This window comes from Ovis aries, chromosome 7 (genome assembly GCF_016772045.2).
Source record: "Ovis aries strain OAR_USU_Benz2616 breed Rambouillet chromosome 7, ARS-UI_Ramb_v3.0, whole genome shotgun sequence".
In the NCBI taxonomy this organism is placed as follows: domain Eukaryota; kingdom Metazoa; phylum Chordata; class Mammalia; order Artiodactyla; family Bovidae; genus Ovis; species Ovis aries.
In genome coordinates, this window is record NC_056060.1 from 23,480,461 (window position 1) to 23,493,307 (window position 12,847).

Sequence of the window (12,847 nt, forward strand, 5' to 3'; positions counted from 1 at the left end):
CAGCATATATAGGGATCTTGTTTTTGTATCCATTTAGCCAGTCTTTGCCTTTTGGTTGGGACATTCAACCCATTTACTTTTAAGGTAATTATTGATAAATTTGATTCCATTGCCATTTACTTTGTTGTTTTGTGTTCGGGTTTATACACCCTTTTGTGTTTCCTGTCTAGAGAATATCCTTTAGCAGTTGTTGGAGAGCTGGTTTGGTGGTGCTGAATTCTCTCAGCTTTTGCTTGTCTGTAAAGCTTTTATTTCTCCTTCATATTTGAATGAGATCCTTTCTGGGTACCGTAATCTGGGCTGTAGCATATTTTCTTTCATCACTTTAAGTATGTCTTGCCATTCCCTCCTGGCCTGAAGAGTTTCTATTGAAAGATCAGCTGTTATCCTTATGGGAATCCCCTTGTGTGTTATTTGTTGTTTTTCCCTCACTGCTTTTAATATTTGTTCTTTGTGTTTGATCTTTGTTAATTTGATTAATATGTGTCTTAGGGTGTTTCGCTTTGGGTTTATCCTGTTTGGAACTCTCCGGGTTTCTTGGACTTGGGTGATTATTTCCTTCTCCATTTTAGGGAAGTTTTCAACTATTATCTCCTCAAGGATTTTCTCATGGTCTTTCTTTTTGTCTTCTTCTGGGACTCCTATAATTCGAATGTTGGAGCGTTTCATATTGTCCTGTAGGTCTCTGAGATTTTCCTCATTTCTTTTAATTTTTTTTTCTTTTTTCCTCTCTGATTCATTTATTTCTACCATTCTATCTTCTGTTTCACTAATCCTATCTTCTGCCTTGGTTATTCTACTATTTGTTGCCTCCAGAGTGTTTCTGATCTCATATATTGTGTTATTCATTATATATTAACTCTTTTTTATTTCTTCTAGGTCCTTGTTAAACCTTTCTTGCATCTTCTCAATCCTTGTCTCCAGGCTATTTATCTGTGATTCCATTTTGATTTCAAGATTTTGGATCATTTTCACCATTAATGTTTGGAATTCTTTCTCAGGTAGATTCCCTATCTCTTCCTCTTTTATTTGGTTTGGTGGGCATTTCTCCTGTTCCTTTACCTGCTGGGTATTCCTCTGTCTCTTCATCTTGGTTATATTGTGTGTTTGGGGTGGCCATTCTATATTCTGGGAATTTGTGGAGTTCTCTTTATTATGGAGTTTCCTCACTGTGGGTGGGGTTGTATCAATGGCTTGTCAAAGTTTCTTGGTTAGGGAGGCTTGTGTTGGAGTTCTGGTGGGTGGAGCTGGATTTCTCTCTGGAGTGCAATGAACTGACCAGTAATGGGTTATGAGATGTCAATGGTTTTGGAGTAACTTTGAGCTGCATGTATATTGAAGCTCATGGGTATGTTCCTGTGTTGCTGGAGAATTTGCGTGGTATGCCTTCCTCTGGAACTTGTTGGCCCTTGGGCGGTGCTTGGTTTCAGTGTAGGTATGGATGCGTTTGATGAGCTCCTATTGATTAATGTTCCCTGGATTCAAGAGTTCTCTGATGTTCTCAGGGTTTGGAATTAAGCCTCCTGCTTCTGGTTTTCAGTTTTATTTTTACAGTAGCCTCAAGACTTCTCCCTCTATACAGCACTGATGATTAAACATCTAGGTAAAAGATGAAACGTTTCTCCACATTGAGGAACACTCAGAGAGGTGCACTGAGTTACATGGAGAAGAGAAGAGGGAGGGGGTACTTAGAGGTGACTGGAATGAGATGAGGTGGGATCAAAAGAGGGGAGAGCAAGCTAGCCAGTAATCACTTCCTCATGTACACTCTACAGTCTGGACTGCTTAGTGATGTTCACGGAGTTATACAGGGAAGGGGAGAGGAAGGAAGTAGACAGAGGTGGCCAGGAGGATAAAAGAGGGAAATGAAAAGGAGAGAGACAGATCCAGCCAGTAACCAGTTCCCTAAGTGTTCTCCATCGTCTGGAACACACAGAGATTCACAGAGTTGGGTAGAGAAGAGAAAGGGGAGGGAAGAGACAGAGGCCACCTGTTGGAGAAAAAGGAGAGACCAAAGGAAGAGAGAGTGGTCAAGCCAGTAATCTCACTCTCAGGTAAAATTGGGTACTGAAGATTGGGTTTTTAAGTGTACAAAATTGACAACAAATACCAAAAAGCAAAGATTAAAAATCTAGAGTAGAGGTTGGATTTTCAAAAATACAATATTAAAGGAAAGAAGAAGAAGAAGAAAGCCACAAGAATTATTTAAAAACAACAACAATCACAAAAAGACTATATGCGGCGTTTGCTTTAAAAATAGGGTCTTTTTTTTGAAAAGTAATAGTAGGTTATAAAAATTAAAATTAAAGGAGCAATAGAGAACTTAAAACTTTTTTAAAGTTTAAAAAAAAAAGAAGAAAAAGAAAAGAAAAAACAATCACACAACAACATCAACAACAACAACAAAAAGAATGATCGTAAAAATAGTAAAGATATATCTGGTCCTTTCTCTGATGTTGTGGGCAGTGTGGGGTCACTTCCAAGGCGGTTCCGTCTGTTTAACTTCTTCTGTTTCCTGGTCTCTTCAGTGTCTGATTTCTGCCCTGACACGGGGAGGGTGGGAGGTGCGGTGGTGGACACTTTTTTTTTAGGCGCACTTGTTCAGTAGCACTGTGTGGAGGGAGGGATGCTGAAAACAAATAACACTGTGGTGTGCTCGCAGTGTTTCAGCCCCACTGGGCCTGCCCCTGCTCGCAGTGCACACTGCTCAGGCTCTACGTTGCTCCACCAGGAACCGTCTGAGGCCGGCCCTAGGCTGCATGCACCTTCCCAGTCTAAGCCGCTCAGGCTCGGTGCTCAGGTAGCCCCTCAGAGGCGCAGATTCGGTTGGGCCTCCCAGGTCCGAGTAGCTCAGGTGTTTGGCGAGCGCAGTCGCTGTGACATCGCTTTTCCCATCTCTGTTGCTCAGTTTTCTGGGTGTACTGCTGGCGTCCTTTCTCAGGCGGATGATGACTGTCCAGAACCCTCAGAAGTCTTAGTTAGCAAAGAAGCCTGCTTGCATTTTGGTAGATAATGTCCCTCTTGGGCTACGATTGCCCCCTTCCAACCCTTACGGCTCTGGCTGCCTGTCACCAGAGGGGGATGATCTGCAGCTGGCTATTTCTGTTCCATCCTTTGTGTTCCATCCTTTGTTCTGTGTGCAGTCCTGGCAGTGTCTTATGTTCGAGCTTTTCGCGTGGTAGCTATCCCTCAGTCTGGTTTGCTAGCCCAAGTTAGTTCATTCTGGTTAAGCTTGGGGCGTTCCGGCCGATTCTTAAAAAGCACTGCAGCCTGTGCCTCCTGCACCTCCCTGCCCAGCCCCCACATGCTAGTGGTAGATGCAGGCGTCTGCGCTGCTTCTCTGCTGGGGGAGTTACTGTTGGGCTTGTAATCTGTTGGTTTTAATTATTTATTTATTTTTCCTTCCTTTTATGTTGCCCTCTGTGCTTCCAAGGCTCACCATAGACTCTGCAGCGAAAGTGTTTCCTGGTGTTTGGAAACCTCTCTTCTTAAGATTCCCTTCCCAGGATGGTACTTCCTTCCCAGGACGGAGCTCCCTCCCTACCTCCTTTGTCTCTTTTTTCATCTTTTATATTTTTTCCTACCTGTTTTTGAAGACAATGATCTGCTTTTCTGGGTGCCTGATGTCCTCTGCCAGCATTCAGAAGTTGTTTTGTGGAATTTACTCAGCGTTGAAATGTTCTTTTGATGAATTTGGGAGATAGTGGTCTCCCCGTCCTATTCCTCTGCCATCTTCCCTCTGTCTCCTGAAGCATTTTAGATGAGGGAGGACCAGAAGTAACCACAAGCAAAAGAGCTCTATTACAAACAGTCAGGTTTCAGTTAGGATATGTGGAAGGAATTTTTACAGGGGCTACTGAATGTTTATTTTCAATAGAGTGAGGATTTAGAGGGCAAAGTAGAAAGTAGTGTGGGATGGTAAGAGGTAGTTAGGTCAGTGTAGAAAATTAAACAGGTCAGACTCCTTGGTGAATCATTCCTCTCTGCAAGGAGTCAACCAGGGGTAGAATTAAATGTGCCTTCAAAGGTCCTAATACAGGGGAATGTGGCCACAACCAGAGCAACTGGCACTCAAGTCTCTAAGAAGATGTCATAAATCAGTAAATTTTGGCTATCCCAATGGATTGTTTTCAGAAGTGTTCTTTTCTTTGTGTTCAGGGAATTGTCTTCTCCATGTGCTGTGAGTGTATACACTTGTTACGTGTTTCTTATAATCCTCTTACATCTTATCTACTTTGGGGCCAAGTCAATTTGAAATCACTTAGTATGTTGCACATTTCATGCAATTCTGATAGAATGAATTGGATATTCTTCTAACTTAGAATCAGTCTCTCAGATGTGCCTAACAGATGGAGTTTGTGAAACATTAGAATCCTCAATGTGGCATCATTCACATTGTATTCTTGGATATTCAAAAAGACTGAGAACTTTGTCCTGGTGTGTAGGATGTGTATGGAAACATAAATGGCTATGTTTATTGTACTTTGGAAATTGTTTTGATTCTGTAAGTGCAGTCTGAGGAAACAGATGCTTGTCCTCAAGTCTTGGAAAGTACAATGAGAGCTGCTCCAGCACTTTCCAAAATCAGCACATCCCTCCAAGACACGTTCAGTCACCTTTTACCTCATTTCCTCCTCTTCACAGCTTTAGAGCTCACTTGCTTATTTCCTCACTTTGCTTTTCCTAAAATATATCTTTCTGTCTGTTTTATTTATTGAAGTGTTCTCAGTAATCAACATAGTACCTGATGAATAGTAGATGATCAATAAACATTTATTGAATAAGGAAATATTCTTGGCTGAACATTTTACTGATAATTGCTAGGGATGCAATAAAATACAGAGGGCATGAGTTAGATATTCTATAAAAATAGAAGAAAGACTCAAAGGACATCACATGGGATCTCATAATGAAAACAAGAATGTATTCCAAAATCCTTATTCATTCATGGACCCATTAAATTTTTCCTTCCTATTTACCTTTTTTCTTTCCTTCTTCCCACCCTCTCTCTTTTCCTTTCTTCCTTTTTCTATTCCGCATTCCTATCATTATTAAACGTGAAATTGGTCCCCGACTATTTTGTTAGTCTCTTCCTGTGAACTTCAGTTCATTCCAATACAAACTTCCCTTTATCTCTAACATTCTTCATAGATTGTGATAAATAGCATAAATTTCTGCTTGTTTTATTAAAACTTTTAATTATTGTGTTTGTCATAAGGTGGTTGACACCAGATAGTTTGAAAGATTATGATTGCATGTAGCTAGACAGAGTCCCCTGGAAAGATGCAAGGAATTCTCCTAACTTTGCAAAAAGGAATAACAAAAAATATATATATTCATTTAGACATCAGTTGATACAGTCAATGTGTTTTCACAACTATAAGTCAATGAAAATGTAAAAAAATGCATATGATGATTCAGCAATGTGCCCAAGGAAGCACAGTGTTTGTTAATCCTAAAGTAGTGAACCAATTTGATTAATAAAAAGCCTCTTCTTATATTGGGGCTTCCCAGGTGGCACTAGTGGTAAAGAACCTTCCTGCCAGTGCAAAAGATATAAAAGACACGGGTTTAATCCCAGGATTGGGAAGATCCCCTGGAGCGGGGCAAGGCAACCCACTTCAGTATTCTTGCCTAGAATTCCATGGACAGAGAGACAGTCAGGATACAGTCCAGAGGGTCACAAAGTGAAACGACTCGGACATGAGTGAAACGACTTAGCATACATGCACATTGTGTATAGATAAAGTACACTTGGATTGTTAAAATAAAAAATATAGGTAATTTCCTATTTGTGGAGGATGCAAGATATGTCTTCTTACTCTGTTGAAGTATGACTGTTTACAGCATATAGAGGGCAAAAGACCACTTCTCCAAAAATTTTAAATGTGCCCTTTATTGAACATCTAATCAAATTTTCTAGTATCTAATTCATATATCTAATTAAAATTTTCATGTACGTGCCAAAGTGATTCTACAAAGATGTGTAAGACAACATTCTTTATGATAGCAAAGAACAAGAAACAATTATTCATTAATGATTTAAAAATTAATTAATTATTAATTAATTTAATGATAAAATGTTTCAAAGTACTAAATAAGCATCAGAAAGAATGTAGTGGGCCACTCTACTTTGTTTCAACTGTAAGAAAGAGCTCCAGGACATTATTAAATGAAAATTAAAAGTCACAGTGTAAAAAATCCAAATAAATTCAATTTAATGGCAAATCATTTGATCTGTGTGTGTGTACATATGTATGTATGTGTATAAATGTGTATGCAGTTGCATAAAGTGATGTGCAAAGATATGTGCATGTGTGTTCAACTGTGTCCGACTCTTTGCAACCCACTAGATCAGCCGCTCAGGGTCTTCTGTCCATGGAATTTCTCAGGCAAGTATACTAGAGTGGGTTGCCATTTCCTACTCCAGGGGATCTTCCTGACCTAGGAATTGAACCTGCCTCTATTTTGTCTACTGCATTGGCAGGCAGATTCTCTATCACTGCACCACCTGGGGTTCAATTCAGTTCAGTGGCTGAGTCGTGTCCAACTCTTTGCAACCCCATGGACTGCAGCAGGCCAGGCTTTCCTGTCCATCACCAACTTCCGGAGCTTGCTCAAACTCATGTCCATTGAGTTAGTGATGGCATCCAACCATCTCATCCTCTGTCATGTCCTTCTCCTCCTACCTTCAATCTTTCCCAGCATCAGGGTCTTTTCAAATGAGTCAGTTCTTCACATCAGGTGGCCAAAGTACTGGAGCATCAGCTTCAGCATCAATGTTTCCAATGAATATTCAGGACTGATTTCCTTTAGGATGAACTGGTTTGATTTCCTTGCAGTCCAAGGGCCTCTCAAAAGTCTTCTCCAACACCACAGTTCAAAAGCATCAATTCTTCTGCACTCAGCTTTCTTTATAGTCCAACTCTCACACCCATACATGACTATTGGAAAAACCATAGCTTTGACTAGACGGACCTTTGTCACCAAAGTAATGTCACTGATTTTTAATATGCTGTCTAGGTTGGTCATAGCTTTTCTTCCAAGGAGCAAGCGTCTTTTAATTTCATGACTGCAGTCACCATTTGCAGTGATTTTTGAGCCTCCCAAAATAAAGTCTCTCACTGTTTCATTGTTTCCCCGTTTATTTGCCATGAAGTGATGGGACTGGATGCCATGATCTTAGTTTTTGAATGATGAGTTTTAAGCCAACTTTTCCACTCTCCTCTTTCATTTTCATCAAGAGGAATCCTTTCACCAGGGAAACCTTTCACTTGGGGAACTGTGAAAAAATATATGTAATTGAAATAAACAGGCTGATATGATATACATTAAACTGTCAGAAAAGGACAGTGGGAGGAATCTCCTTCATTTGGTGGAATGAAGGAGATACAGCTATGAGCCTTCACTTTTGCTCTGCCTGAGACTTTTATGATGAGATGGATCTATGTGCTGCTTAGAGAATATAAAATATGATGAAAATTCTTTATAGAGGCAGAACTTCTAGACAGATTAAAAATAAATATTCACTTAATTTTTGTTTCCTTAAAAATTTTTTTATCATAAACACTTATGTTCTAGAGTAGTAACAAAATAACATTTCAGATTTTCTTCTGAGTAAGATCAATCTGCAAGTGAAACAACTGTAATAATAAGCATTTCTGAGTATGGATTTGTCCTGGGTCCAAATGAAAGAAGCCTTGGAACAGGAGAATTATTTGTGTTTTCCTTATCTTTTCATCTTTAACACACTGAAACCAACATTTTATTGACACAAGGAGGAGCCATGACAAATTATTATTACCTCTTCACTTTATTCCTGTGTTAAAATTATGATTCTTAATTTCCTTATCATTCATAGCCACATCAACCAATGGAGCACTTCTTCCTTGTCCTCTTTCTCTTCTTTTCTTTATCCATCTTCTTCCACTTCCCTTCCCTTCATTTTCCTCATGTCTTACTGCTCTTCTGACTCTCCTTCCAGATGACTCTAGATTTGCTCTTGTGACTGCTCCCCCAACTCTATCCCCCCCACCACCATCTTCCCACCAGAGATGCTGCACAGGTGCAGCCCCATCTGTCCCAGTGAGCTTCTCTCGAGACACAGTAGAACACAGTGGTGTCTCTCGGGGTGACCTGGGGCAGGACCAAGGTGCTGGACTTTTTGTCTGAAGCTGTGTACAGAGAGGCCATGCTGTTGTTCACTGTGCCTCATAAGCCATGAATGACATACTGTGGGCTCTGATTGGGATTTTGCTGACACCAATGTATATAGTCATTTCCACCAATGGTAGAGTGACTACAAGACAGGGTTACATCCTCTTCTTCAGCACAATCCATGGAGCTGGGCTGAGTGGTCTTAGCATCAATCACAGTCCCTAAAGGATCAAGAAAAAAAATTATCCCCTGACAACAAATCAGTGTAATTCTGTGGATCAAGGACACACCACTCCCCAAACTGTCTGGACCTACCCCCGACTCCAGTGTTATCTATGTCCTAAGAAATATTATTGGTGCTTATTATATAGGGACCAAAGACACATGGCAAGAATCTGAGAAGTCTGTAGGCTTTATCCCGGGGTTCTTGGCTCAATAACCCCAGAGAGTTCTTCCAACCTGCTTACTGCTGAGGTCTCTTCTGGATCATGGCTATGAATTAACCTGTCATGTAGAAGTTTGTACTCCCTAGAGTACATAGATCTATTCTCAATTCCATTGCTATAATGCTGAATAAAACACAGGGAGCGGAGTAGACAGCAAATGACCCTTATGGTTCCTTGGCCTCAAACTCATCCCTTGTAGATGTAGAACACTTACCCAAGGTCAGAAAAACAGTTACTCCAATCACCAGCCTCATACTTCAAGGACAAACCAGGACTGTGGGCTCAGAGCTCACACTTGTGTCTGCTCCTGGGCTTGTTTCCAGAGAACAGAAGCAACTGCTGCCGTTAGAGACTTACAACCAGTGCAGGTGTCCGTTGCAGTGTGTTGTCTCCAGGATCTGTCAGCCAATGATCAAGCAGTTCCTTGTTTAGGTTTTCCTGCCCTGTTTTAATCATGTCCCCCAAAGAAGGCGAGACGTTCCCAACTCACAGGGTACTGACTGATATTTTTGTGAAGTTTAAAGTCTGGCTCTGGCAAAGGAACACCAGGCACAATGGTGTGTCTATCCAGAACCTGTGTCCTATCATTTCTTCTTCAAAGAAATTTTCTGATGCTCCTTGAAGCTTGTGGAAAATGTTGTAAAATTCCAGAATGCTTTACTGAGCTCTATATTGTAAAGAGATGAAAATTCCCATCCATGTTCTAGTAAATGTATGTGAGATTTCAAAGTAGGCTGTGGTTGTTCTGAGGGACAGGAAATATTAGTAACATTGAGAGACAAAAAGCTAAACATCTTGGGCATTGGAGCTCAGCATCCTGAAAATGTCCTTGGAATCATGTGTCTGTCTCCATCTAGGCAGACATTTCTCAATACATCTGTTCTTGACATAGTAACTGATGACACGGATGGTATTCTCCTCATCCTCCTTGAACAACAGTCCTTAATCCTTATGCCCTCTGTGCCCATGTTTGTAGGTGCTCTGCACCAAAGATGCTGAGACAGAGAGACACCAAGGATGCTGAGACAGAAAAGACAGAAGGGAAAGCACACTATCTGGAGAGGACAAGGGTGGAGGTGGGTGATCCTGGCAGAAAAAGAGGAGTGAAGAGAAAGAGCATAAGGAATAGGGAAGGGAAGAGTTAACCAGGGGTGGGAAATGGGAAAGCAATGTTTAGGGAGGTACATGGAAAAGGTTAAGGCTATAAGGCTAAGACTCCCTGAATCCTTGACCATACGCACTCAACAAAGGATTATAAAATCAGTTTATCTAAAGACAATGAAAATCTGTCATTTTTCTTCACTTTTCTGTGGAACATCAATGGAAAACTTGTTTCCTTTCCTTTATAGCCAGAAAGGACCACTGTTTCCAAATGAAGCAGCCCCCTCTTGAGACTGAATAAATAAACTGCAGAGCTAATCTCCCACCAGAACTCAACCTTTTGAAAAGTTCTGCATATTGAAAGGTAAATATCCCTGGTGGCTCAGCCGGTAAAGAATCCACCTGCAATGTAGGCAATGGGGTTCGATCCCTGGATCAGGAATATCCTCTGGTAAAGGAAATAGCTACCCACTCCAGTATTCTTGCCTGGGTAAATCCATGGACAGTGGAGTCTGGTGGGCTACAGTCCATGGTGTCCCAAGAGCTGGACACGACTGAGAACACACACCCATCGCAGTTGTACTACCTCTGTACTCAGCTGTGTTTTCTTAGTTCTATACGCTCCACAGAAGATTTTAATTATTTTTGGCTCCTTTATTTTGTCATACCCCATTATGATCCTCAGTTGTCGGCTTCTTTGTAGTTTTCCTTTTGTCTTTAACCTTCCCATATTTTATGGTTATTCAATGTTTATAAGATAAACCAAGATAATCATGATGGTATGATCACTCATCCGGAGCCAGACATCCTGGAATGTGAAGTCAAGTGAGCGTTAGAAAGCATCGCTACGAACAAAGCTAGTGGAGATGATGGAATTCTAGTTGAGCTCTTTCAAATCCTGAAAGATGATGCTGTGAAAGTGCTGCACTCAATATGCCAGCAAATTTGGAAAACCCAGCAGTGGCCACAGGACTGGAAAAGGTCAGTTTTCATTCCAATACCAAAGAAAGGCAATGCCAAAGAATGCTCAAACTACCACACAATTGCACTCATCTCACATGCTAGTAAAGTAATGCTCAAAATTCTCCAAGCCAGGCTTCAGCAGTATGTGAACCATGAACTCCCTGATGTTCGAGCTGGTTTTAGAAAAGGCAGAGGAACAAGAGAGATCAAATTGCCAGCATCTGCTGGATCATGGAAAAAGCAAGAGAGTTCCAGAAAAACATATATTTCTGCTTTATTGACTATGCCAAAGCCTTTGACTGTGTGGATCACAATAAACTGTGGAAAATTCTAAAAGTAATGGGAATACCTGACCACCTGACCTGCCTCTTGAGAAACCTATATGCAGGTCAGGAAGCAACAGTTAGAACTGGGCATGGAACAATAGACTGGTTCCAAATAGGAAAAGGAGTATGTCAATGCTGTATATTGTCACCCTGCTTATTTAACTTATATGCAGAGCACATCGTGAGAAATGCTGGGCTAGAAGAAACACAAGCTAGAATCAAGATTGCTGGGAGAAATATCAATAAGCTCAGATATGCAGATGACACCACCTTTATGGTGGAAAGTGAAGAGGAACTAAAAAGCCTCTTGATGAAAGTGCAAGAGGAGAGTCAAAAAGTTGGCTTAAAGCTCAACATTCAGATAACGAAGATCATGGCATCTGGTCCCATCACTTCATGGGAAATAGATGGGGAAATAGTGGAAACAGTGTCAGACTTCATTTTGGGGGCTCCAAAATTACTGCAGATGGTGACTGCAGCCATGAAATTAAAAGACGCTTTTTCTTGTGAAGGAAAGTTATGACCAACCTAGATAGCATATTCAAAAGCAGAGACATTACTTTGCCAACAAAGGTCCATCTAGTCAAGGCTATGGTTTTTCCTGTGGTCATGTAAGGATGTGAGAGTTGGACTGTGAAGAAAGGTGAGCACCAAAGAATTGATGCTTTTGAACTGTGGTTTTGGAGAAGACTCTTGAGAGTCCCTTGGACTGCAAGGAGATCCAACCAGTCCATTCTAAAGGAGATCAGCCCTGGGATTTCTTTGGAATGAATGATGCTAAAGCTGAAACTCCAGTACTTTGGCCACCTCATGTGAAGAGTTGACTCATTGGAAAAGACTCTGATGCTGGGAGGGATTGGAGGCAGGAGGAAAAGGGGAAGACAGAGGATGAGATGGCTGGATGGCATCACCAACTCGATGGATGTGAGTTTGAGTGAACTCTGGGAGATGGTTATGGACAGGGGGGCCTGGCGTGCTGTGATTCATGGGATGGCAAAGAGTTGGACATGACTGAGCGACTGAACTGCACTGAACAGAATGTTTATAAAGAGAGGTTGCTACAGATAAAGCACTTAAGAGTTATCTGTTTTCTGAATGAGTAGATGAGCTGTTATTCATGAACTTAATAAAACAAATTATGCTGAACCACTCTTGAAATTATTCTAAAAGCCATCTTTCAATCCTATGGAAGTCAAATTAAACAAAAGACTCCAACAGGATAAATAGAGGGTTATATTTGTGGACAAAATTCAAGAACAGATTAAAAACATCCCAACTCTAGGATGGAGGAAAATGTAACTAATGATATGGAAATAAATATCGTGGTAATCACGCTTCATTCATTTAACAAATAATCACAAATATTCTTTGGGAGTCTCTTTTTGGTGGATCACATGAGCACACAAGTCAACACCCACTACTACTGAAAATATAGGAACAAATGAAAATGAATTCATTTAAGCTATGTAAGAATATATTATTTTATTACATTAGCAAAAGGCAGAAGAAAACTAGCATGAACATTTTGTTTGTTGGTTTCTTTGACTTTAGTTTTTAAAAGATTGTACAAAACACTTTAAAGTGTCATTTTATATAGTACTGAAAACCAAAAATATATGGAGAATCTAAAAATAAGTTTTATAACTTATTGCCTCTTTTCAGAATTTTTCATTTTAGAAGATTATATCTTGACTGTATGAGGTGTGGTTATCTTCCTTTGCTTGATGAAAACCAAAATTATGTACTTAATTTACTTTCAAATAATCAAGAGAATTTGCTGAAAGGATAACATCTCTTTTGTATGTATGTATGATGGGAGTTATGGGAGTAAGTATGATGAATACTCCCAACAAT